General features: G+C 45.7%; 1 protein-coding gene and 2 pseudogenes across 1 annotated transcript in view; all 3 read right to left on the bottom strand.

Moving 5' to 3' along the window:
- Window positions 1–27,493, bottom strand: part of PLD5 (phospholipase D family member 5) — a gene marked incomplete at both ends in the record, with an annotated part of 589,545 nt that overhangs the window by 346,698 nt on the left and 215,354 nt on the right. The window lies entirely within an intron of this gene.
- Window positions 109–1,411, bottom strand: LOC147665066 (uncharacterized; annotated as a pseudogene).
- Window positions 3,573–4,973, bottom strand: LOC147665065 (uncharacterized; annotated as a pseudogene).

Below are 27,493 nucleotides of genomic sequence, written 5' to 3'. Positions count from 1 at the left end.
AAACAATTACAAGTCATCAGTTTGGGGTTCAGAAATGTCTGCAGATAGCGTTTGCAGTTTTTAATGGGGCCGCCACTTTAAAGAGACCAGTGGGGTAGGGGGGTTTTGTCACAGTTCTTCCCCTTCCTCACTTTCCTGCTTGTCCATGGCTGCATAGTCTCTAAGCAGGCTGAGCACCATCCTGCGGCACCCTTCTCGGTTTACCACCTCTCCATTGGTCACCAGGCGGGTCCTGGCGAACAGGAGAATGTCCTTAATACAGCAGAGGAGGCTCCAGCACCCCTAGATAGCTTCCTCTGTGTGTGTCCCTGGAAACAGCCCGTACATCATGGACTGTTCAGTAATGTTCTCGTAAGGGATGAGGGCTAGCAGTTCTTGTCGCAAGGCCGGCCTTAGTCTCTGGGCGAAAGGGCAGGCCCAGAAGAGATGGTGTGCAGATTCCTCTGCGGGGCATCCCCTTGGACAGTTCCTGTGTGGGCACAGGCCTCTGCTCTGCATGAAGGACCTCACTGGCAGGCCCCCCTTCACAGTCATCCATGCTATGTCCTTGTGTCTGTTGGTCAGACTTGGGGAGGATACATTCCCCCACACATGCGTTGCCGTTGCTGGTGGCAGGTCGCTCCCTAGTTCAGTGGTGTCCCTGGTCCTGATCAGTTTGCGGATTGTCTTGGGCTTCCAAAGGCAAGGAGTGACGCAGTTCAGCCCAAATTCACCCACAAACTTTCCCACCTCCCTGTAGTACCATGGGAGGTCCCAGTTGAAAGTCACTGCATTTTTCCACTTATCCCATCCCAGCTGTCTCCACACCGGGAGAAGGAAAAAGCGAAGACTTTGTAGGCAGAGTGGCCCTTGTTCACATTTAACAGGGTTATTCGGACGCAGCCACACACAAAGAAAGCCCTGAGGATCGTTGGAATGTCGGGGACTGCCTTCCCCCTTTGCGGTGTTCCTTGTGCATGACCGACCGGTTCACCCTGTCCATCTTTGAGTGCCAGACGAAATGGAACACCATGCCGTTTATGGCCCGTGCTACGTTGGCCAGGAGTGACCAGGCCTGTGTCACATACTGCAGCACAGGCAGGGCGTCGTTCCTGAGCACCAGAGCCTTCCCTTCAATGCTCACGTTTCTCAGGCTCCAGAGGCCCAGTTTCTGCTTCACCTTGGCCAAGCGTTCGTTCCAGCTCTTCGCTGCTGCCCCTGGTCCTCCAAACCAGACGCCGAGGATCTTCATCAATCCTGCCTCGATGGGGAAGGGGAGAGGCTCGTTGCAGAGGTCCCATCGCCCGAAGAGTTTTGCCTGTGACTTGTCCACGTTGATTTTCGCCCCTGATGCCTTTCCGAAGTCTGTGCACGCCTCCAGCAGGGATTTGACTGATTCTCCATCCGCGCAGAAGCGGGTAACATCGTCCATGTACAGGGATCACTTGACCTCCTTCTTTGCGTCGCCGGGTGTCTGGATCCCTCTGATGTTTGGGTTCTTCCTGATGTACTCGGCGAGAAGCTCTATAACCAAAACAAACAGAGGTGGCGAGAGCGGGCAGCCTTGTTTTACCCCAGACCTGATAGGAAAGGGGTCTGTTTTACAACCATTTACAATGACTGAACTGAAGATGTCTTTATACATTACTTTAACGTAACCGCAGAAGCGCTCCCCCAGCCCACAACCGTGCAGTACCCTCTCCATGAACTCATGGGAGACGCGGTCGAATGCCTTCTCCTGATCTAGACAGATCAGGGCAGCCCGGATCTTGCAGTCCGTGATGTACTGGATCGTGTCCCTTATCAATGCCAGGCTATCTGCGACCTCGCGCCCCGGGACCCCACAGGTTTGGTCTGGGTGTACTAACTCTCCCATGGCGCCCTTCAGTCTGTTCACTAGTGTCTTTGCAAGGATCTTGTAGTCTACATTCAGGAGAGAGATGGGACGCCAGTTCTTGAGGTCACATCTCTCCCCCTTATGTTTATACAAGAGAGCAATCATTCCTTCCCTCAGAGTGTGGGGCATGATTCCCTCCCTCTCCATCTCCTCATACACCTGCAGGAGATCCGGTCCCACTAGGTCTCACAGTGAGGCATAGAACTCGACTGGGAGACTGTCACTACCTGGTGTCTTTCCTGACTTGAAGGATTTAACTGCAAGGTGCAGCTCGTCCAAAGTCAGGGGGCATTTAGGGCTTCTCTCACTGTTGGGGAAACAGTTCTTGGGATACCAGACAGAAACTTTTCTGCCTGGTCTCCCTCTGACCTCTTCTCTGAGTAGAGGTCCCCATAGAAATCTGTCACTACCTTCCTAATGTTCTCCCTTGTGTCACAGAGGGTCCCCTCCTTATTGTGCAGTTGAACCAGAGGGGTGTGCGCAGAGTGGATTTTCTTAAAGAAGAAGGAGTTGCATTTCTCCCCCTTCTCCAAGTTCTCCACCTTGGAACGGAAAATGATCCTCCTGGATTCGTCGTGAAAGTGTTCGCTCAGCTCTTTCTTGACTTCTTCCAGGGGGCTCATGACGTCCCATCCCCGGAGTTGGAGGTCGTGCAGTTCTTGCAGCTCTTGCTGTAGTCTACTGAACTCCCTCTTTCTCCCCCTTTCCACATTCTTGAAAAAAACCTGGAGCCTGCCTTTGACCCATTCCCACCATTCCCCTGTGGACTCGAATGTGTCTTTCATGGCCTGCCACTGGGTGTATGTCTCCCTCAACACCTCCATCACACCCTCTTTCTCCAGCAGAGAGCTATTCAGTTTCCAAGTGCCTGGACCTGTCAGGAACTTGCCCATCAGTTCCCCTTGGAAGTGGATAGCTCTGTGGTCGGAGAAATGAACTGACACCATTGAATGTTGCTTGAGCTTCACTGATTGAGAGGTGAAGATGAAGTCTATCCTGGAGCGCAGGGAACCATCAGGGCGACTCCAGGTGAAGTTCCTGGCGTCCGCCCCCATGGTCCCAATGACGTCTGTCAGGGAGGCCTCCCCCACCATCTCTACCAGTAGTCTCGCAGCATCATCCATCCATCCTTCCCCAGCCCTGGCCCCACATCTACCACCTGCTTCTAGAATACAGTTAAAATCCCCGCCCATCAAAATTGTTCTTGAGGTGACCAACTGTGGCCTGAGGCGCTGAAATAGCTCCCGTCGCTCGCCTACATCAGAAGGGGCGTACACGTTGATGAGACTAACTGGCTCTCCTGCCCACGAACCGTCGACAACAAGAGCCCTGCCGCCCTCCAGCTCGGTGACTGAGTCCATCGTGAAATGCCTTCCTCTGACTAAGGTAGCCACTCCTACAGACCTACTGCTGATCCCCCCAGACCAAAAGGAAGGCCCTAGGGTCCACTACTGTTCTAGGTGTGCGTATGATGTTGCAAAGGGGATGGAGCATTCCTGAATCATGTACACATCACACTCCTGGCTGGCAAGAAAGCTCAAAGTCCTAGCACATCTGCGCCTGTCTCTAATACTTCTGACATTTATGGAAAATAATGAAATAGCCATAATTAATTAGTTTTTAAGAGTAAACTTAATACTTAAAGACTAATTATCAAGTCAAGGCAATTGGTTACAACTACATTAGACAAGGCTCCTTACAGGGCCGGTTCAGCCTACTGTCGGGTCTCTTCTGCTGGGCCTTCCTACTCGGCGGCTGTTGCTCGCTGTTGCACGATGGCTGCTCCACCCTCTTGGCTGGGCTCGTGGTCTGTTTCCTCTGGGGTGATGGGCAGGTCTTTCTCTTGGCCCTCGATGGTGGTCTCAACCTCTTCTACTCTTGTTGGCGATGGGGGTGGGGACGCTTCCATGGAGTTTGCCAGCGCCCTCATCTCCCTCAACACTTCCGTCACTTGCGTGAGTTGCTCATTCGGGGTGTTTTGTTCCGGCTGCATTTCTTCTTCTGGATCCTCGAGCGCAGAGTAGGAATTGTGGGTGCTCAAGGGTCTCTTGCTTGTTCCTTCAGAGTCCGTTGAGTGTCTCCTTTTCCTGCGCTCCTGTGTTGTCCAGGCACCTTCCTCCGGGTCCTCGGTGGCAGTTGGGGTGGGAGTCTCCATTTGCTCTCTGTGCTCACCGGGCTCAGGGATGGTATCGTTGGGTGTCTGTGTCTCTGGTACCTTGGCGGTGTCCTGCTTGGGCTTGGGCGCGTTCTGGTTGTGGCCCTTCCCTTTCCCAGTCCCCCTCTCCTGCCGCGGGGCTGGGACTGGATGCAGGGTCACTTCTGCCTCCTCCTCCTCTGGTTGGCCTCTCCACTGAGGTTGGGCAGCTTGGGCGTAGGATTTGGCTTTTTTTGGGCATTCCTTAAAGAGATGGCCAACACCCCCACAGAGGTTGCATGGGTTTTTCTCTTTGCAGGTTTTTGCTGTGTGGCCTTCTTTTTTGCAGTTCCTGCATATTTGCGCTGTGCAGTCTTTGCCAGTGTGGCCTGGTTTGCTGCACCTGTTGCATAGTTTGTGCTGCCCAGGGTAGTACAGGTATCCTGAGTCGCGCCCTAGAGAGAAACTGGAAGGGGGGTGGTGGATTCCATCTGGGGCCAACGGTTCCTCCTTCAGCTTCACCATTGCTGTCCATTTACCATCCCAGATGCCATCACTGTCCAGGTTGCCTGAGGGTTCTTTAGTCACTGTGCAGTGGTGGCTTAGGAAGGTTGTCAGGTCTTGGACATTGACATGTGGGTTGTAGACATGCACAGTCATTCTCTTGACCTGCAGCGCGAGCTGGCATTCCAGGTGGAAGTCAGAGAAGGGTTTCTCCTCCCGTCGTGTCCAGCACATCTGCCAATACCTCCTGCAGATTTGTTCGGACATGAACGTCAGCAGGTAGGTGCCTTTGGGTGCATCCGTCGTGATGCATCAGATTCATGCTGCTGTGAACCCCATCTTGGTTACCAGCAACTCAGTGAATGTCTTCCTGCTTAGGTGTGGTGTGGTGCCATCTGACTCTACCTTCCTCTGCAGCTTTACGGTGTTGTGGAACCATGGATTCAGAGGTCTGCTCATTCTGCTGCGATGCTGTGCTGTGCCCTAATCCATCCTTTTTTTGCACTCCACACCACCCCAGTTCAGACATGGCCATATGCAAATCAGCCTTGACCCTGTACCTCATGGGAACAGTCCAGCCCGAACTGCCAAGCCATGTTTATACCTGGACCGGAATCAAGCATCCTAGGACCGGTTTCAGGCTATCAGCCGTCTTCAGCCAGGATAGCTTGACTCCAGTGGCGTAGTCAGCACGGGACCCACGTCTGGGCATACCCTTCCCACATAGGGTGAGCAGCAAAACACACAAGATGATGGACGGAATGTTGCACAATGGCAAAACATTCACCGCCAGTCACAGATCTGGGTTTAATCCATCGTTATTTTGCTCACCAAGCCACCCCAGTTCAGACATGGCCATATGCAAATCAGTCTTGACCCTGTGCCTCATGGGAACAGTCCAGCCCGAACTGCCAAGGGATGTCTTTCCTGGACCAGAATCAAGCATCCTAGGACCGGTTTCTGGCTATCAGCCGTCTTCAGCCAGGATAGCTTGACTCCAGTGGCGTAGTGAGCACGGGACCCACGTCTGGGCACACCCTTCCCACATAGGGTGAGCAGCAAAACACACAAGATGTTGCACAATGGCAAAACATTCACCCCCAGTCACAGATCTGGGTTTAATCCATCGTTATTTTGCTCACCAAGCCACCCCAGTTCAGACATGGCCATATGCAAATCAGTCTTGACCCTGTGCCTCATGGGAACAGTCCAGCCCGAACTGCCAAGCCATGTCTTTCCTGGACCGGAACCCAGCATCCTAGGACCAGTTTCTGGCTATCAGCTGTCTTCAGCCAGGATAGCTCGACTCCAGTGGCGTAGTGAGCACGGGACCCACGTCTGGGCATACCCTTCCCACATAGGGTGAGCAGCAAAACACATAAGATGATGGACGGAATGTTGCACAATGGCAAAACATTCTCCCCCAGTCACAGATCTGGGTTTAATCCATCTTTATTATGCTCACCAAGCCACCCCAGTTCAGACATGGCCATAAGACTCGGGGCACGCGTCAAGGATGTCCCTTGTTATCGTCCTCTTCGCTTTTGCGATGGAACCTTTGGCTGCGCGTCTGTAACAACATCATGCCAACAGGGGACTGGGCTTCACATCTAGAGGGCTGGTTGTATCTTTACCCACAGACGACATTACTCTATATGTATATAACCCTAAAGAAAGCCTAGGTCCTCTGATACATGAATTTATCTGATTTGGTGGGATGTAGGAAAAGTTCCTCGAAGATGGCGGACTGAGGACGCCGCTTTGCAGTCGCAGCTGTGAGAAGCTCCCTACTCCCTCCCGACCCGGCATGTAATGGAATGTGAATTTCGCGCTTGAAGAGGAGCTCGGAGAGGCTAAACAAACTGAAATTATTTACCGCTGAGGAGGGGTGTTATCTGCCGATGTGCCTGCAGCGAGCTTTTACTGCGGTACCGCTTGGTCGACTGACTGACTGGCTGAGGCAAGACGGAAAGCAGGACACGCAGCAAGGAGCTGAACCGGAGTCAGAGGTTTTTACAGGTGCAGGCAGCGGCTGTTGCGGACATATCCCCCGCTTGCCGAGTGACTTTATTTTCGGGACTTTTTAAAAACAAAGCAGAGGCTGAGCACTTTGGAACTTATGCAACGGCTGCTTTGGGCATACTTTCCCCTCATGCGGCGTTTCATCCCGCAGCTTGGGAGAGAAATAACGCTCGGCTGGTCTGGTCTGGACTTGGGATGCTGGTCAGAGGATCGGCTTAACCGCGCCCAGGCGAACACGGACCCGTTACCAAGTAAGTGCCCACAGATGGCCCCTAAGATATATCGGAGGGACTCAAGAGCTAACAAAATAAATGCTATGGAGGGAGCCGAGGCTTCAGGGGTCACGGATTTAGCTTTGACGTTGAATACCCTGAAAATAAGCACAGTGACACCATTGCATAAAGCTGCTAAAACAGCATGAGAGAAATGTGCTATGTATTACAATGCTACAGATTGACAGGATTGACCAGATATATGTAATTTCTTCTTTTTTTAAATGCTTCGAATAAAATGCCTGGCTTGGAACGTTGCTGGCTTGAACAGTAAAAAGAAAAGACGTCTGGTTCGGGAAGAAATAGCTTTGTATAAGCCTAATTTTGTTTTTTTATCTGAGACACATGTTGCCTATGCAGATAGGAAAATTCTGGGACATCTGGGGTATGAGGTGATAATCTGCTCAACATTTAATGCATCAATAAGAGGGGTTGCTATTCTAAAAGATAAACGTTTTAAGGTACAAGTTGGGAAGAGTGCTTGTGATAAGAAAGGGAGGTGGGCTATAGTTCAATTATTGATTGAAAAAACTAAATATGTCTTCTGTATAGTCTATGGGTCAAATTTTGATGATGCTTATATCTTTGATCAGTTGAATGTAGAACTGTTGCAGTGGGTAGGCGAATTAATTATTATGGGTGATTTCAACTGCATAATGGACTACAAGGTCGACACCACGAGGGGCAACGCCCATCATCGAATGCGGAAAACCAGGGCAGCCATTCTAGAGTTAGGGCGTATTCACATCATTAAACATGTTTGGTGATGTGCTTTTCCTATTACGCCTGGTTATACATATTACTCTACCCCTCATAGGCTTTGTTCTCGTATTGACATGGCTTGGGCATCAGATAGTAATGAGCATGAGTACTATTGAACTCTGCCCCAGAATTAACTCCGATCATAACCCTATATTACTAACTTTCAATATCGAAAATAATTATACAATACCTCGTACATTTTCTTTTCCTAGGCATCTATTTATCAATACCTTATTTATTTCACAACTTAAGTTACATATTGTAGACTTCATTAAGCTTAATCTCAACTCCACGACGTGCTTTATGGTATGGGATTCTTGCAAAGCAAGTATTCGGGGGTTTACCCAGCAATTTCTCTATAACCAAAACTCCGAGCGTCTTAAAAAGGATAAAGCTCTGGTTAACGATATACTTTCTGCTGAATTATTAATGGCGGAGGCTCTTCGCCGACACGCCACAAATATAACCGAATTGGAATTACATCTAGGACGATTGAAGTCAGCTCTAAAAACTATTTTCTGGGAAAAGAGTAGTATTAAACTACATAAATTTCAAGTGACACATTATGAAAGCGGAGACAAAGTTGGAAAATTATTAGCCTATAAAATAGCCGATGAGCGAGCTAATACTTTGATTACGAACTTAAGGGGACCTAACAATACTATAGTTGATCAACCAACCCAAATTTTAGAACATTTTGCTACATTTTATAAAAAACTATATACCCCAGAAAATCATCCGACAGTGGCGGCTATCCAGAACTATTTGGATCACTTTCTAGAAAAACCCGACTCTCTCGAGCTGGAACAATTATCCAACTCTATTAGTGCACTGGAAATCAGAAAGGCGATCTCTTCCTTGCCAGCCGGGAAAGCATCTGGAGAAGATACAATTCCATTAGAAATATATAAGTTATGTGACGAGGAGCTCATACCTCTTCTTTATCAAGTTATCAACTTCATTGGGGAAAGTAGGGAAGCCCCGAGGTCTTGGAATAAGGTAAAATTGGTCTTCTTTTTAAAAAAGGGGAAACCACCAGATGAATGCGGTTCTTACCGCCCCATTTCGTTAATAAATGCGGATGCTAAAATATTTGCAAAAGTGCTAGCCACCCGTTTAGCACCTATAATACCGAAAATAGTCAGCCCAAACCAACATGGGTTTGTAATGGGCAGGGATACCACCGCACATATTAATATGGCTGTGACAGCCTTTGACATAGCTGAAAAGGAATCCACACCACTCGGTATGATTATGCTTGATGCAGAAAAGGCTTTTGACCGAGTGGGGTGGGATTACCTTTGGCTAGTTATGACTGGCCTTGGCTTCAGGGGTACATTCTTGAATTGGATAATGTCATTATATGATAATCCCACCGCCAAAATTAGTTATGCTGGTTTATTATCAACCTCTTTTTCTATTGCCCGGGGAACCCGCCAGGGGTGCCCCCTATCATCTCTTTTATTTGCATTATCAATAGAACCATTTCTTCATGCATTACAATCACAATCTCTTATTACACCTTTTAAGTTCGGCCCTCATTTACTGAAGCTCACAGCTTATGCTGATGACGTTGCCATCTATTCAACTGATACTGTAAAGGCGATGCAGGGCATTACAGTAGAAGCCAGTAGATTTGGGGACGTCTTTGGATATAAATTGAACTTAAATAAAACGCAAATAATTGCTAATTATAAACCAGGTGGTCTAACTACTGGATTGTGTCAGGCTGCAATATATTTAGGGGTTAGGTTATCTGCAAATATTAAGGATTTAGTTAAACTAAACTACGATGATTTAGTTAAAAACACTATAACTCTGTTAAAAAAATGGCACAAACTTCCCTTAAATATTATTGGTAGAATTAATTTGATCCGCATGATAATTTTAGCCAAATTTCTTTATCTTTTCCGCTCCATCCCTTTGGCATTATGCAACTCTTTCTTTAAAAAACTAGATGGGGTCTTCAGTAGCTTTATTTGGGGGTACCGCAAAGCTTGTAGATCTATGACTCTTTTAAAAGGGACTTCTGACGCAGAAGGGCTAAACTTCCCGGACTTTAACCTATACTTTTGGGCTACATTTGTAGGACGTCTACGACACTTAATTAACTATGAGGGCGCAGATGATCGACCTTATTTTCTTAAATTTATGTTTAACCTGGATGCGAAAATGTTTTTGTGGAGGATCAATGATACCAACTACTACAAAAGGGTGCACTTTAAGACAGCTAGGGATTTAGTCAAAATTTGGCGTAATATTCAGGCCTTTTGCAATGTGACTTTCTTCCATTCCAAATTGATCTTGTGGGGAAATCCTGGCTTACCAGGAATATTTAGCGATGGATTAACTAATATATGGCTGGCGCATGACATAAAAAGTCTTGGGGATCTGTTTGGTGCACAAGGACTTTTGAGCTTTGAAACACTTAGAACACTCTACAATATCCCTGACTCTACGAGGTTTAAGTATATGAAGATATATGATTTTTTTATTCATAAAATGAAACTACAGAATATTTCTGAATCTAGCATATGGGATCACCTCTACTCGCAGGAAAAAAAATCATTAATTAGTGGCTGCTATAAATGTTTTAATACTTATAGAAATACGGACTGCAGTACTCTAGCAGAGAAGTGGAGTAGGATGCTGGGGATTAATATTACCCCGGCTATGATTAATTCATCTTTACGTAATATTAACAATTTGGTTTCATCGTCAAGCTTAAGATTGTTGCAATTTAAAACAACTTGCATGCTCTACCACACTCCGGAAACGATATCCAAATGGGCTCCAAACAGCATATATAGCGAACAAACTAAATGCCCTAAATGCGCGTTAGCTGCAGCAGATCTGGTGCGCATGTTGTATTCTTGTCCTAAGATATCAGAATTTTGGACTTCTATTGAGAACATAATGACATTGAAGTTAGGAGGTTCATTTTCTTTAGATACAGCACTAGTCCTGTTAGACGCTAATGTTAGGAGCACTTCACAAAGATCCCTAATTACTATTATGGTATCGTGCGCCAAACTCATAAATCGCGCGCGCTTGGATCTCTCCTAGCTCCCCACATATAATGGAATGGTGTTCACTGCTTAATGAAATTCATAGCATGGAACTGTCGCTGGCTAGGCTCAGGGGTACTAAGTCCCTAGCCAAATTTGATAAAATTTGGGGATCCTTCCTATCTTAGCTGTTAATCATTTATCATTCAGATAAATTTTGACGTATCTCATATGCCAGCAACGATATTAGTATTTATTTAGTTGGGAATCAATAAGAACTTGTCAAATGATTTAATGTCAACTTTGTATACGCTTAGACTACTTCTCTTTTTTTTTATTTGTGTATTATCTTCCTCTCACGTTGCTTGTTTTGCTTTGTTTATATACTTTTGTTTCCTGTGTTGTTAATAAAAAAAAATCAAAACTAAAAAAAAGGGATGTAGAAAGTACATATTAACTGGTCCATATCCATACTATTCCCATTAACTGACGACACACAGCCATTCTCACTAGACTATCCATTAACATGGGCTAAGGGTCCAATCAAATACCTGGGAATCTGGCTTAGCAGAGACACACAGGAACTCTGGAATATAAACTACGGCCAGACAATCACATGACTGGTGGAAAGAGTGGTCATCTGGTCTCAGCTACCCATATCGCTAGTGGGCAGGATAGCCATAGCAAAAAGGATTGTGTTGCCCAAATTGCTGTACTTATTTGTTAACCTATCTATACTGCTCACCTCCGCATTTTTCAAGGTAAGCAAGCAAGAATATCCTGGGAGGTAGTCACACTTCCTCTAAAACAAGCGGGCATGGCAGCACCCATTTTTACCTCACACGCTTGCTGTGTACAAGCCCAATTTCTACACTATTGGCTCTATTTGTCCCCATACCAGCCCCATGTTGCAGTGGAAAACAACAGAGCTGCTCCTACTCCTTTACACACTGCACTCTACCAAGTCTACAGAAACCCGGGTAAGGACATAAACACAATTGAAACCTTGAGATGGGCGTGAAATGGATTATGTAAAAGGACAGGGCATTCCATACTCTACACTCCATCTATACCTCTAGCATACAACCCTCGACTTCCCACACTATTAGACAGTGGAGCAGTTAGGTGGGCATGCAAGCTCAACATAATCACCTTCGCAGGTCTATACCCTGGAGATGTGTACATTGTCCATCCACAAACTGAGGGGGATACTCCTTCCAATCTCTCAGATACTCTCTTAAATCATCAACTGCATGCCACATGTCGCAAGCTACACAACACTTTCCTGGCCCCTACCCCACTCTCTCTGCATTTGAACACATGTTAACTGACCCATCCCCACGTACTTTGATCACATGCTTTTACAGCAGCACACAACACACCTCTCCGGTAATTGTCTCAAGGGCACAGGAGAGCTGGCAATCGGATTTGGAACCACCTACCATGGACGAGCAGTGGCTATTTTGCTGCAACCAAATAGAACTCCTTTCCCCTTATTACAGATTAAGACTCATTCACTTTAATTTCCTGCATAGCATTTATTGAACCCCACTGCAGATTTACCACATGGGTCTCAGAACAGATACTAACTGGTGGAAATGCCAGACACCACAAGCCACATTCTTACATTTAGCATGGCAGTGCCTGCCAATAGCGAGGTATTGGGGTAAGGTGTATGACATCATCCGGGATGTCACAGGAACGGAATTGAGACACAACTCTGGTGGACTTGCTAGGTTATGTTAAAGATGTTCCCTCTGCAGAATGCTACCTCCTTGCAATGATGCTCTTGTTGGCGAAGCATAACGTGTCGATACATTGGGGCAAACACTCCACTCCCTCAACTGACCCCTGAATACATGATATCACATTCTGTCAAGAACAACTGTCCACCTTTTGGGAGTTAATGCCCCCTAAGTCCAGACCCATATTTATTTGGGCTCCATTTGTAGCCTGGCTATGACATAGAGTGCCGGGTCCCTCCATGTCATCTGTAACACCCCGAGTGCCATCGTGTCTAAATAAGCTAAGTATATTCAATGCTGCAAAAGAAGACTGGCGTAGCAAAGCCATTGACATTGATTGTCGAATGTTGCTGGGAAATGCTTATGTTACGGAAGTTATGCTCTATTGCAATGCTGCAATCTGAGGTGTGTGAGAAATTGATTCTCCGATCATACTGTTATTGACTGCCTTTATTTTTCACTCAGTTGTGTAGCAATAGTGTAACCCAAAAGACCACTGGACATGGGTAACTAGTAGCACAAAAAGATAATGTCGCAGTGGAAAACAGTCAACAATCAGTATTTACAACCTATCCAGCCAGATGTCTGGCAAACACAAAAATGCTAGATCATAACATAATATACAAGATGCAGATAGTACATCTCCGTCATCTATGTCTGAACACAAAAAGAAAGCAGTGTTGACGTTTCAACCCCTAAGCAAAACAGCAAACTTTTCACCTTGAGAGTGGGATCTTCATCAGGACTGGGTTGAGGGCGGTTAAAAGGCACCGAAAGGATCAGCGAGAAGGCTTCAGGCTGAGGATTCGACCACTGGGCCTTGTAGGCTCTCAAAGAGTTCACATGTATTTGTAGATTGCGAAAGTTTGTCGAGATTGTTCAGTAACCTATGACTGTGGCTGCCGGAAAGATTCTTTGAAGTCAGCGAACCGTGAACCTCCTTAAGGTTACTTGCGCGTTTATAGGCGAAGAGAGGTTCTTCCCATTGTCTTGCCTCACTGGATTTATCTGATTTGTTAGGGACTACATAATTGTCGTCTGTGTAAGGATATATTTTTACATAGGTGAACTTTTTCAGATCTTTCTGGAACTTGGTTATTTTGGCTGGAGTCAGGTACTCTTTGTAGTCAGCCATTTCTTTGTTCTGGTCATCCAGTGTTTTCTTGTATGAGGTAATGGTAGTTTTGAAGTGGCTCTCTGTGGCTTGGATGTCAACTAGCATTGCATAAGATAAGCGTTTGGCTGTTTTTATAATAAGCACCAGCCAATCTCTGGTGCAGTGCCAGGCCATCTTGGCCCAGTCTCTCATGAAAGTAGCATCTTCGAGGAAAAGACTTACCTACGGTTCACCTGCACATCCAGCTCCACCACCTTGGCATTCCTTGACCTCAAAAAAACAGCTGAAGCAGGTACCTTAACCACCAACACGTATTAGAAACCAACAGCCAGGAATTCGCTGTTAAATTTCCACAGCTTCCACTCCAGAGCCTTAAGGGAAAACCTTCCCTTTGGCCAATTTCTACACATCCCTAGGAATTGTAGCCAATTCACAGACTATAAAAAACAGTCAGCTGCCCTTGCTTCCAAATTACAGGAGCGAGGCTACCCCCAAAAAATCAGGGAGAAAACCAAAAAAAGAGCCCGCAACCAGAACAGAGAGGCCTTACTTGACATTATCACTAAGGAATCTCTTAATCCACCCATGACATGCGTCACCGCGTATAACGTGGCCTCAAACAAAGTCTCCGGCATCATTCGAAAACACTGGTGCATCATAAACTTTGGCACAAGACAAAGGGAACAACCTCTCTTCGCCTATAAACGCGCAATTAACCTTAAGGACCAGCTAGTGTCCACACGACCTAGAATACCTCAAAGACCACCCACTAACACCATCCTGAACACATGGGGCCTCCCCAAAGTAATTGGACACTATCCCTGCAATGACTGCAGTGTATGCCACGTAACCCATCAATCCAAAACACTGGATTTAGAAAATCTGGAAAAAACTACAACATGCAAATTGTAATTCCACCAACGGTTGTTTACCTCATCACATGCCCATGTTGCCTCCGCTTCGTTGGTATGACGACACGCAAGGTCAGGACAAAAATTGTTGAGCATTGCAGCACAATAAGATGCAAAAAAACATCAGTCGCCTCACTGACCACTACCTACAACTTGGTCACACCCCGAATGTGTGACGTGGACGGTGATCGAACAATACGAACACAACCAACGGGACAATGAAAAAACTCTATTAACCAAGGAACAACGTTGGATCTATCGCCTGTCCACCCAACATCAGGGGCTGAATGACTCCATTCCTTGGCCTGAATACTCCTGTGTACGAAGACTTGACTCATAACGCACTATAACCTAATAACCTAAGAGCCATGGTCTTAACACACACGACCACGACCACCTATGCGCAATCCTGTCACAAGTAATGCCCAACATACTCGCCCGGGCCTGGGTTCATACACTATATTTGTTTTATCGTTAGACACTATGCACATTACACTCCTAGCTGTCTCTAGGGACAGACCCTCTGTTCTCCCATGCACCACGACTTCACCAGGAAGTCTCTTTAATCGCTTCTGCAACATGGTATGCATACTAACATAGACGCGCTGACCATAGAAATCCATACGAGCCTCCCAGCTCAAAGAACATAGACACGCTAGAAAAACCTTGGCAATTTTCCTTTTTATCCTCTTTTTTTATCTTTATTTCATCACTTAATTAGACGAGCCACTAACCAGCGCACGCACCCAATAACTGACGAGGGCTATCTCACCATGACAACAGGCGTACATACGCCTCGAGGTCTGCGCGCACATAGTCTTTTCTCTATTTTCTCTCCCATAGACGCTCCTCACATATTTGGCACAATGTGAAACACCTGAACATGCGGAACCGGGTATATAATCACTGCCACAACCCAGGATCATTTCCTACGGAGATCCACCGCAGTACAACAGGTTTCACAAAGGTCCTGACGAACACAGTTGTGAGTAAACTGCAGAGACGCACAAACCCAGCCACCGGGTAAGACTTTTCATTTCAGGTTTTAAAAGGCCCACGTGCCACTGCTTCTTTCTTTACAGGAGCAGTACCTCTGCCCGAAATCTCTCTAGGGCATTTGCTGCAAATTGCAAGCCTAAGGATTCTTTAGAGCATGCCCGCTTCATTTGTGTGTGTGTTTCTTTGATATAGCCCACCACACTTAACTGTGCATATACTCGTATTTCACTAAACCGTACCACCCTTACGGTTTCACATTTGCCGCATTTTCTCCGCTATTTGTGCACATATCTACCGGCAAATATGAATTGACATGATTATGACAATATTAAAATTATGCTAAGACTCTCCACTGTAGGTTTGTTTGTCATGTATGTTGTGTGTACAGTAATGCTTGGCGAGGGAATCCCCCTCCCACACGTATGGCACCTTAGCGCGTGCAACACATGTTAAGATCATACACCCACTTGTGGTGTATATCTCACACTCACATAATTTAAGGTCCTGAGAAAAGCCAGTTATTAAAGAAAGGCCTGGCTGAAACATGTAGACCACCCACCGGATGCAAGAGTTCCTATTTATCACTCCACCTGCATCCATCGCCTTGCTTTTAGAGCTAACAGAGGCCTAGATGTTAAAGTTGACCCCCTTGGGTACTGGGACCATAGGACAGCTTATAAACTTTCACTTTCACTCCACTATCCATGCACATTCAGTAAAAAACCTGCTCCGCTGTAACACAGGCATTGAAGCACACCCGGACACATTCGGTGTCACTGGGTGGGCCCGATGATGAAGCATGCCACCAACTAGGTTGGTGGGTGAGGGCTTCATAAGGAAACCAAACAGTTTCCCTTCCCTTACCATACAGTCCTTAGTCCTGTATCACGCATAAATAGGCTAGTCCTTTTTGATTAACTGCATGGTTCACCTGTGTGACATTGCAACTAGCAAAAGGCAGTGATAATTCTGCAGGACAGGAATGTAAACGAGTTTGGTAAATGAGGGCCTCATTATGATGCTGGTCAGACCGACTGTCCTCTTTGTGAGCCCTTTCTGACCTGCGAGGTCAGGAAGCCTCCCTCCGCCCTATTACAATGCAACTGCTACTACAGCGGCAGTCACAGCTACAGCAGAGCACATATCCCCAAATATGTGGCTGCAAATGTGTACAAAACTCACAGAAAACATGTGATATGTACACGCATGCATAACATAACTGGGGATATGCCTTGTGCACAATACACTCAATGAGGATACATGATGCAGAAGGACTTACCTGGATTCCGTCACCCACAGGAATGTTGTCATAGGGGTTCAGCTTCCGAGGTGTAGGGGGGACCTGGAAGAAAGGATCCACGGCAGAGACTGCCAGAGAGAAGCAGATTGGGGTGATTATGCATCCAAAATCCTTTGATTCCTATGACTCGAGGCTGCCAGTCGGACCACCACTGTCGGGTCATCAGAAACCCACATCGTAATCTGGACAGTGGTCGGAGAACCCTGTACAGCTCTATGGATGCAGTTTGAATCAGACCGCCATCTCAGCGTTCGGAGAAACGCTATCGGAGTCGGCGGTCTTTCAGCGGTCGGTCGGAGTACACAATGCTTGCATCATAATCCGGTGGTCGGACGGACCACTTCCGAAGAGACCTTTGATGGTCCAATCGCCTCCTACATGACTGCGGAAGTCTGTCCAACCAGCATCATAATCAGCCCCTGAGCTCCTACTCTTTATTGCTTAAGTGTTACTGCAAAACTACTTAAAATCATGAGATATAGCATATCATCAGTTGTGAACCATCTAGTTGGTGTATTTTCCAGTTTAGCACAATTTTGTAAATTAGTACCTAAGTGTTATGTTTTTATTTTGTTGTTTTAGATAACTGATTACTGTTATGACCCATTAATTCACAATAATATCAACTTTTATAATCTAAAACAAAGACAACGTTAGTCGAAGTTGACGATTATTATTTATAGCTCTGCTAGGAGGATAATTGAAGAGTCTCTGATCAATTAGAATTTTTCCAATATGCCCTCTTACGAGAAATATTTTAGTAAATGGTCCTTGGATGTTTATTTTGCCAAAGCTCTTTGTAATGTATGCAGTGTGTTTGTACCCGTGACTGAGTCACGCTCACATCTGTCTGCTCTGATGAACCTTTCTTCGTTCGTTTCCTGTTGAGCAGCAGTGCACTCGGTAAACCCTGACTGAATATTAATAACCCACAAGATGTCAGTCAGAATGGCATAAGATTATGTGCACCGTTCACTTTAGAAATGCAATAAAACTGTCAATCCCGAACGTAACGCCAAGACTGAAAATGAGTTTTGTGAATTTGGAGATAATAGTGAGGAGTGGAAGTTGGGTTATTGCCCGAGCTGCTGACTTTGGAACCGGGGAACTACATTTAAATCTGGGAGCCAGCCGAAAAAACGGTGATTCTGGGCAAATCTTTTAATTTCGTGCCTAAAAAATGAGTGTGGCATTGTGTAAGGTAACTGGTGCTCATGGAAAGCGCTCCAATACCTGGGAGTCGAGTTCACATTTCTTTGGTATATCACCTCAAGCGTTAACTTTCGACCTTTATGTGTTTTTTTATTAACTATTATTGTTTTTACTCATTCAGACGCATAGGCTATGCATACCAAAAATAGTAAAGAAAACCACAAGGGGAAAGAGAGGAAAGAAATGTGAGTGGGGGACCTGAAAGTGTGTGAAAACGGAACTTCAAGATAATATCTCTTCCATTACCGTGTAACTTTGGCCCTTTTTCTAGGTCACATCGGAAGCTCATTTTGAGAAGTTTTATTTGGTGCCAGCAATGTTAAAGTCTGCTGTGAGAAGAATTACATGTAAATGGTAAAACGAGGAAAGGAGGGCACAGTGAAGGGTGCCATAAATACATTTCCTACTTTAGTCCGCTGCCTCTGTGAGGGGATGGATAAAGTCGGCTCTTGCAGCCAGTGTCCCAAGAGACTTCCACACACTTCGCACACAGCTTCTATTTTAGGACAACTAAAGGTGTTCTCTGGCATAGTTCCTCCTTGTAAAGAAGTTATGCGGTGAAAACGATGAAGGGTATCCTTAGTGCTTGAGACTTGCTTGGAGGATTTTTACGAGCTTTATTCTGCCTTTTGCGAGCCTCTCGAGTCAACCTTTTGGATGGTTTTTCCCTCAGGCAATCAAAGCTCCATACCTTATGTGGATAAGAAGTCCTCAGAGTGACCTAAGAGGATTGAGTCATTTTGGTAAGCAATGGTCCCCTCTCAAACAGCTGTCAGGTCGCAGATTTATATATCCTCTAGGGCAGTGTTTCCCAAACTGGGGTCCGCGGACCCCCAGGGGTCCGTGACACATTCCCTGGGGGTCCTTAGGCAACAGTTTTAAAAGCACAGAAAAGTTTCTTGTATAATTAGCAGCTTTCCAGCAACAATAAAAGTGTCACGATCATGCCAGTGATTAATGTACCTGCTGGAGCGTTTTGTTCAGTGGCAGCTTTGACTTAACTAATGTAGAACAGAGGGTTAATGTGCCTACTGCTAAGAACTTGTAACATGCATTTCAAAACGCAATATTTTATGTGCATAGGTTCGTGGTTACTGCTTTTGTCACAAAGATTCTTTCGTTACTGTTAACTTTACAAGTGACAATTGTAATGTAGCAGAGGGATCTATAAACTGTCATCAAAGAGCTGCTTGCAAACTGCATGGTACCAGTTAGTAACTTATGTTTTTCCCCAGTCATTCCATATCCTGATGCTGCTAAAACGGTTTATTTGGGCGGAAATACATTTTTAATGTTAAAGTCAGTGCTAGCCACTGTGTTATGTTCTGAATCCTGATTTTTTGCTTTTCCAGACCAAGCACTCTTTAAACATTTTGTATACACACTGATTTACATGTATGATTGAATGTCTCTATATGTGTGTGATGTAAAGTGCTCTGGCATCCTACAATGGTTTGAGAGATGCTATAAAACAAATGAAATGCATGTAACAGAGGGGCTATTACTTCAATATAAAATACTAAGGGCCATATGTATGATCCGTTTTTATATGTGCAAACGGGTTCGCGAACCCGTTTGCGCATGCAAAAACCTATTGGGCCATGTACATTGCCTATTTCGCGAGTCGCAATTTGTTTGCGACTCGCTAAATATGTTTTGCAACTTGCTATTTGGAAGGGGCATTTCCTTCTAAATAGCGAGTCTCAAAACCATGTCCAAATGTTTTGCGGTCGCAAAACATTCGCAATCACCACCTACTTCAAGTAGATGGGAATGCATTTGCAAATGGGAAGGGGTCCTCAGGGGGCCCCTTCCCCTTTGCAAATGCATGCAAAAACATTTTTTAGGGGCAGACAGTGGTCCCAGGGACCTCTGCCTGCCCTTAGAAAATGAAACGAAAATTTTTAATTTCCTTTTTCTTTAAATGCATGGTAAATGGGCTACATTTTCTTTTTAAAACTGCTTTATTTAAAAGCAGTCCCAGACTTGGTGGCCTGCAGAGCCCAGCAGGCCACCATACCTTGGGTGGCTGGCATTCCCAATGGGCTCACAAATTGAGAGAGGCTCATTAATATTAATGAACCTCGCAATTTGTGACCCCTTTGGGAAACTCAAACAGTGTTAAACACACTGTTGTACATTTCATTTAGCGACTCACAATTTGCCACTTGCCATGTGTCGCCAATTGCGAGGCGCTAAATGAAATGGTCGTACATCTGGCCCCAAAATCCTTAGTACTTTGAGTATTTGTTTTGTATGCACACGTGTGTATTTTTTTCAAATTACTGTTTTAATATTTGAAATTTAACTCATACAAATTGCTTGGGGGTCCCCGGCTTCCAGTGGTGACTCAATGGGGGTCCTCAGGAGTCAAAAGTTTGGGAGCAAAGAATAGCCAGAAAATCAAATACCCACCACTTTGAACCAAAGCTCTTATTGCACCAAGCAAACAAAGCAAGTGAGCACAACGCTCCCCAAAAGAGATTGTCTCTTCCATCCAAACACTTATTCCATTAATCTTTTTAACCTTCCATCCTCCCGCTGGTAGCCACCATTTCACCTCTACATTCTGTCATCCATTCATTCTTTCATTAATCATTCAGTCTTTCACCATTCCGTCTGTCCATTCATTCATCTGACCAGCCATATCAAATCTATCTATCCATCTCCAAACCTATCCATCCATCCTTTTTCTCAACTATCCATCCCACTTTAACCCATCCAAACTTCCACTTATTCCGGCAGTACACCGGCACCGGAAGCAAAGATGGCGCCTGCGAGTCAGACTGCGTGAGACGAGCTCCTTGCTGGGCTCTCCCTCTTCACGGTAGAAGCTGTTGCTGGCTACGGAAAAGATATCCAGTACACCTAAATCAATTGAAAAGAAAAGCCTTGGTCAGGGGAAAACCTCTACTGCTACAACTCTCACCGTCATGGCAACATTGTTTTCTCGCTTCACCTGCGCTTTTTTTTTACGGCAAGAAGAAGTGGAGCGGAGGAGGAGGCGGCGGCGGACTGCAGCTCCGGCCGGAGTACGTCAGGTGGCAGTTCGTGGTGGAGTGAAAGCCGAAAAGGTGTTTGGCTGTTTTGCCGCTTTGCTGCTGGAATCCGTATGAATTCATGTTGGGAGAGAAGGACTGAAAAACGCTGCTGGTGCCGGTAAGCGTAGGAATACCTGCATGCTGGGGGATAGTTAAGCAGTTTGAAAACGCTGTGAAAACGCTGGGGTAGGATTAACAGTTAAAAAGATCTCTGCTAAATAAAGTGCAAGAAACGCTGCCAGTAAACGCGAGGGCTGCCCATTTGCCTGGCGGAGCAGCTGAATAGCTGAGAAGTTGTGGAATGCTGTGACTGGACTGGCTTGGGAGCGTTTTTTGGACTTGCCTGTTGCCACTGCGGCTGGGGAGCCCGGATAGAGAGTTGCTGCCCTTTTCGCCCTTTCACTTGCTGGGGTCGCCGCCTGCCTCCCGCTGCCCGCTCCCATTTCCACCTGGGGAAGGGCCGGCCGCAGCGTGGAGTGCAGGACAGGGGACTGCAATCCCCAGCAGCTCACGGGAACCACGTGACCACAGCACAGCGCCAGGAGGCGCATAACATTACCGACAGTCCTCCCTCACGGGACGCGAGCGGGACGCTGGGCTAAGCCTGGGCAAAGGACAGGCCCTGTGGCCCTCAGAGGCCAGAAGAGGTCAGGTCGGAACACCCATCCTGGTCTTCCGGGACTAACGTACGGGACTAACGTAATGAACTAAGGTATGCTTGTCTAGAGACTAATCATCTAGAGGCTGACAACGAACATCTTTGTCCTCTCCAAGTAGCCCCATTGATTAATTGATGATTAATATACCCACTGGTCCCTTACATAGGTGTGTGCTTTCGGGTTATAAGATAGTCGCACCATGACCCCCAAAGGGCCCCCCAAACAATCTTCTTCTCAGGGAGGGTCACTCAAGGGGACACTGGACCTGTATATAACAAGGGTAACATCGGCCATTGAGACAATAGAACACAGCCTTCCTAATGATACCACATGCTGCGTACGATCCCCTTCGGTTCCTACCGATTCAACAAACTCTTTACTACTTAGGGAGCTTAATGCAATTTGCAATACTAGGTACATTCCTAGAGAGCAGGGAATTGAACAAATCGGTCCCCCATAGTGCCCTACTGGTATTGGAAGCCCGAGCCTAGGAAATTGTATCAACCCAATAAAAGTCCCCTGGAAACTCCTATTGCACTAACAGATAAATCTACCATTCAAGCGACAGCACATCCCCAGGTTTCTGCCCAGAGCAGAAAACGTAAAGGTATGGAACATAATGGGAAACCAGCGAAATACCAAAAAATAAACTCAAGCCCCCCTCCGGTTATTGACACTACCACCCTCGAGACATCCAAAGCACGTCAAACACCAGAAACCCCTGTATCCCTCTTACCTTCTATTTTGCTGGTCCATCTAGAAGAACTGGTCAAAACCTTACTATCCCCGCTTATTGAGAGGATAGAGAGAATTGGGGAAAACCTTTCAAAAATAGATGAAAATACCAAGCCAAACAACCAATCCCAGAGCATGGTTCCCTCAAATAAGCTTGACACCACTGTAAATAGCAACATTGCCCAGAGCCAGCTACTGGATCCAGTACCATTAGTTTTTAAAAGCAAGGAGGTATCCAAAAAATCGACAATGGCCCCTAGCTCTGCTCCTTGAGCAGGGTCGAACAAAGTAGGAATGAGTTGTGAGGGGTTAGCTGCAATTAATAAATGTATAAACTTACCACCAGAGGCAGCACCCTATGTGTGTGTCCTCTCGGGAGTGCCTGAGCTCACTATCGGAAATATTGAAGGTCACCAGGACCTTAAAAACAAAGTACAGTTTTGGCTAACGGAGAACAGACCCCTTCCATTTAAAATCAATGGAAGAATTCTAAATGTGAAAAGGGTGGGGTGGATAGGTTCTCGACCCAAGACCATAGCCGGAGACCTGGTAATTGTTAACTTCAGAGATAACCAGGTCGTCCCATATCTGCGTAGCTGGGAGTCACAAAGAGGAGATGGGCAAATAGCAACACGGGAATTGTGCGATTTCTACCCCAGAACTGCGTATTTTCCAACCACAAGTTGGAGTGTAGAGGAAAACCACTGGGTGGACAAGAGGGGCCCTGTATCGATCAGCTACCAGCAGATACCCACATATAATCACCAAAACCGACTTCCTGGCCTAGATATGGTGACCCGATAGGACAAGGATATTGCCCCAATCAGTAATCATTAATGCACAGTTATTATTCTTTTTGTATGATGTACAATATCGCTTTGCCAAAATGTAACGAACCTCAACTTTCGTTTTTATTTGCTTTTTTCATTAACTTGTGACTATTCCTGGAGGTGTTGACTGTTTATTGTTTGATCGCAAGGAAAATTGATCTACATTTTTGACCTTGTGTAATATTTTAATGTAAATGAATTTTGTACTTTGTATGCTTTTATGGTTATTAATTTTAACCGAATAAAGTACTTTGAACTGAACACTCATCCATCCATGCTTTCATTCATTTATCCACTCTTCCATCCATCCAGCCATTAACCTTTCTCACATTCATCCAGCCTTACAGCACTCACAAATCTATCCATCCTTTCTCTCACCATCTGTCCATCCACCCTTTCTTTCCATTCATTCATTCTTTCACTCATCCGTCCACCCTCCCTTTCACTTATCCATCTATTCTTTTGCTCACCCATCCATCCACCCTTTTACTCATCCATCCATTGTAATCCTTCCATCCATTGTAATCCTTCCATCCATGCATCCACCTTTTCACCCATCTTCCCACCCTTCCATCCATCAATCCATCCATCCTTTCACACACTCACACAACCTCCATTTCACATTAATTATGACTAGTGGGGATCCCTGTATTCCGTTTTTACAGATTGTTACACAAAAATACAGACAGAAAACACTGTTTTTCATGTCTGCATTTATTTTTAAAGGTGGAAAAATACATATAATTTGGCTTCTTTTGAGTGACTCACCATGCTGAGATTAATGACTTTCAGCCCAATAGCTGTACATAATGTCAGCATGGGGAGCTACAGAGCTCAATGAGAGGTGCTTAAATTGCTGCATAGCTCAACAGGCATTTGTGCGATTATACTGTGGGTTTATTATTTTATTATTTGTGGCTGTATAATGTGCTAAAACCAGGCAGGCATCAAAATATGAGTGCACGTTTATCCGTTAAATAATTGCAGAAATAAACGAGTTATCAACCCAAAATGAATATGGATAAATAACAATAAGATAGCCCAAAAATAAATATGGATGAATACAGATGGAAATGTTCAAAAAATGAATACCATAAAACTGAGCCTATGCCTGTTTAGTTGCAGACAGAAGAAGCCAATAAAGAACTCCATCCCTGCTGTGGCTGCTAAAGCGGGACGTTCATGATGCCCCTGCAAAGTAGTAATGGAATCAGTAATCTGCTTTATTTTTAAATGTTTTGCTTTAACAAAACATGTATACATGTTGAAGAAAATGTTGATTGAAGAGAAATGTATGTTCATGTCCATTTAGATTGACCGTAGCTATTGTAGGCCGGCATTGTAAAATGGCTCCAGTAGATTTCCATCTTGCTTTGTAACAAGTTAACATTTTATTCCTAGGTGAAACGGAAGTTCTTATTAACAATTCTAATCTTTTGCTTGCTTTCCCATGAGAAGATGTTTTCTTTTCACTATGAAAACCATGGAATGTTATAAGAATAGCTTAGTCACAAAGAAATCTGTACAGGCTGGTTCCAGTCTCTCATCTTGCCACAAATGTTGTACGTTTGAAAGATGATGAGATAAGCTGTATTTTAATGAGTCCTGAGAACTTAACAAGCATATAATTGTACCATGTTGTTTTAACCACATAGGACCGTCTCATGAGATCTGTGTGTAGATGGATTAAATGTTAGAAATGTGTGATTTAAGGTACTGCAGAGTAGATTACATTTCAGCTGCAGACGACTGACTTTAGATGTAGCGCAGAGTAGGAGATTTAAAGTACTCCCCCAAGAGAGAGACTGACTTTACTGTCCTTTCTATTGAGGCAACATTACACACGTTCATATTTTAACCCCTCCCATGCTGGTGACGGAACCGCTCCGTCACCAACCTCGGTCGCGCTGTGCTGGTGACAGAGCGGTTCCGTCACGGCCCGCTCGGCGCGCCTGTGCGGCGCTGATTCCGCGCCTGCGCTGGACGTTCCATTGAGCAGGCGGGGCCGTGACGGAACTGCTCCGTCACAAGCACAGAGCGCCCGAGGCTCGTGACGGAGCGGTTCCGTCACGAGCATGGCAGCGCCGCACGGCCCTCCTTCCCCCTAGCGCTGCGGCGGAATTGCCGCTGCAGTGAAGGGGTTAATGAGTGGACTTTGATTTACTTTGAATTGCATTTCGTTTGTTATGTCGCCTTTTTATCATGATTTGCCACTAACTTAATTGCTTTTTGTCTTCTGTAAATGACTAACTTTTCTTAAACCTTTATGGTTTGAAATCTAACCATTCATTTGTTGTAAGAGCCTAATGTGCTTCACATTGATTGAATGTATTGATTTGTTGACCAAGCTCAGCTGCAAACCTCGATCCGTCTGATAGGGCTTGATGGTCCCGAAATAAAACAGAGAAAAACGCTAAGAAAACGGTGCTACTTTTTCAACACTTCATTGCCACTGTCAGCAAGAGAGTTTTAAGACACACATCTCTGTTAATCCAACTTTGCTGTACCTGTTGCAAACAAATTAAATGCCCAAAATGATCCTCATGGTTGATTTTTGGCCTGGCCAGATTTAGAGGTTATTCAGAGATAGAAAGTGTGGGTGATTACTTTCTCCACAGACTACAATGGCACTCTCAGGGAACTCCTAGTGGTCCAACCATCTATATTCACCCTGTGCATATCTCAGATGTGTAAGAGCCTAAAGATCCTCGAACCCATGTTGCAGATGAACCATGCCAAGACTTGTGTTTTTTGAAGAGCATTTTAGTGCAGCCTGGGTTCCATGGCATGAGAAGGTCCTACCTATGGATATTCTAAAGCTTCCTAAGTAATCAATCATTTGGTTGTGAATATGCTACCTATGTTTGGCATGCATACTTTCCATTACCCAATTGCTTCACTGGCTCTATTAGGGGTTGTTCTGCTATCCTATTTTCCTTTCATACATTCACCAGTTCTCCTTTGTCTGTATGAACTTAGGGATCAGACACACTCCTGGCACCAGTTTCACGGCTAACGTATATCTTTACCTGTATCTTCCATTAACTCTGAGTGGGCTTTTCTCCAGAATCGTTCCACATAGAAATGGCTGTTGTTTGGGTCTCTCTAGATGTCTTGATTCATTTATGATGCCATTTGTCATTACTACTCTTTTAGTTTTGCTTATCCATGTATAACATTCTTTGATGCTCTCACAGGGTGCTAATTTGTTTATTGTCATTTTTAGGTCTCGGCCTAGAGACGCGCTGAAAGCGCGTTCTCGGCAGAGAATTATTGCAATCGTTTCAGCCTCCAAAGCCGACAAAAGGAGACAAGAGGAGCTGGGCACGCGCCCAGCATTCTCAATGGGAGAGGTGCGACAAGTGCTGGCCACGCGCGGATTCAGTCGCGCGCACGCTCACGGTGCCAGCGTCCCCGCCGCGCGCCGATCACTGCTCTCTTCCTGGCCGGCATCGCGAAGTTTCGCAAGACAGTGAGGGCACTGAGAGGTAGGTGCTTGTTCAGAATGTTATGTCCTCTAATTGCATGGACTTGCGGGGGTGTTTGCAGTGTAAAGTACCGGAATGGCGGGAGCAAAGAATGATGTCAGATGTGCTTTGAAGGATTCTGCTAATGTACACTGAACATTCAGTACAGTCTGCTCTCTGAGCGTGCACGTTACTGATCGCCTATTCTTTATTGGACACCATGTGTTTTTTTAAATTCAACCTACTAAGATAAACGTGTCTATTCTCTTCTAGAAAAGAGTGTTAACCGTGACCAGTGTAAAATTAATCACAGTAGCCTTGCCTGCTTTCAGAGTAGTGAGTAGTGAGTGCAGAGTGGTGAGTAGTGAGTGGTGAGTGCAGAGTGGTGAGTGCAGAGTGGTGAGTGCAGAGTAGTGAGTGGTTGTTAGACGGACCGGGAGGGTCGGCCGAGGACAAGGGGAGAGGTCTCCGGGGAGAGCCGTCTCCAGCGATCGTACAGACGAGTAACTTCCCCCCCACAGAGGTACACCACACAAAGATAAGGTTTAACGTTCTTTATAAGCAAACTTTAGGTACGAGAGGATGGTACAAGGAGGTCTGGACTCAGGGGTCCCCTCTATTCTAATCTCTTGGATGGGAAGGGGGTAGCGGGACAGTCTTGTTACCAATCTGGTAGATGCGATGATATAATGGATAGCTCACAATCCTCGAGCTCGGCGTTCTAGATGGACGGGCCGCGGCAGCGCCGGCAGGTCCCGAGAGGATCGAAGGTAGCGACGGTCCGCGGCGGCGCCAGCAGGTCCCGGTGAAGGTGGTAGTTACAACGGTCCGCGGCAGCGCCAGCAGGTCCCGACGAGGATGAAGGATTCAGAAGGTTGCAGCAGCGCCAACAGGCAAGA

Source organism: Lissotriton vulgaris, unplaced genomic scaffold (assembly GCF_964263255.1).
Source record: "Lissotriton vulgaris unplaced genomic scaffold, aLisVul1.2 SCAFFOLD_1466, whole genome shotgun sequence".
Classification (NCBI taxonomy): domain Eukaryota; kingdom Metazoa; phylum Chordata; class Amphibia; order Caudata; family Salamandridae; genus Lissotriton; species Lissotriton vulgaris.
This window is presented reverse-complemented; position numbering and strand designations above follow the sequence as displayed.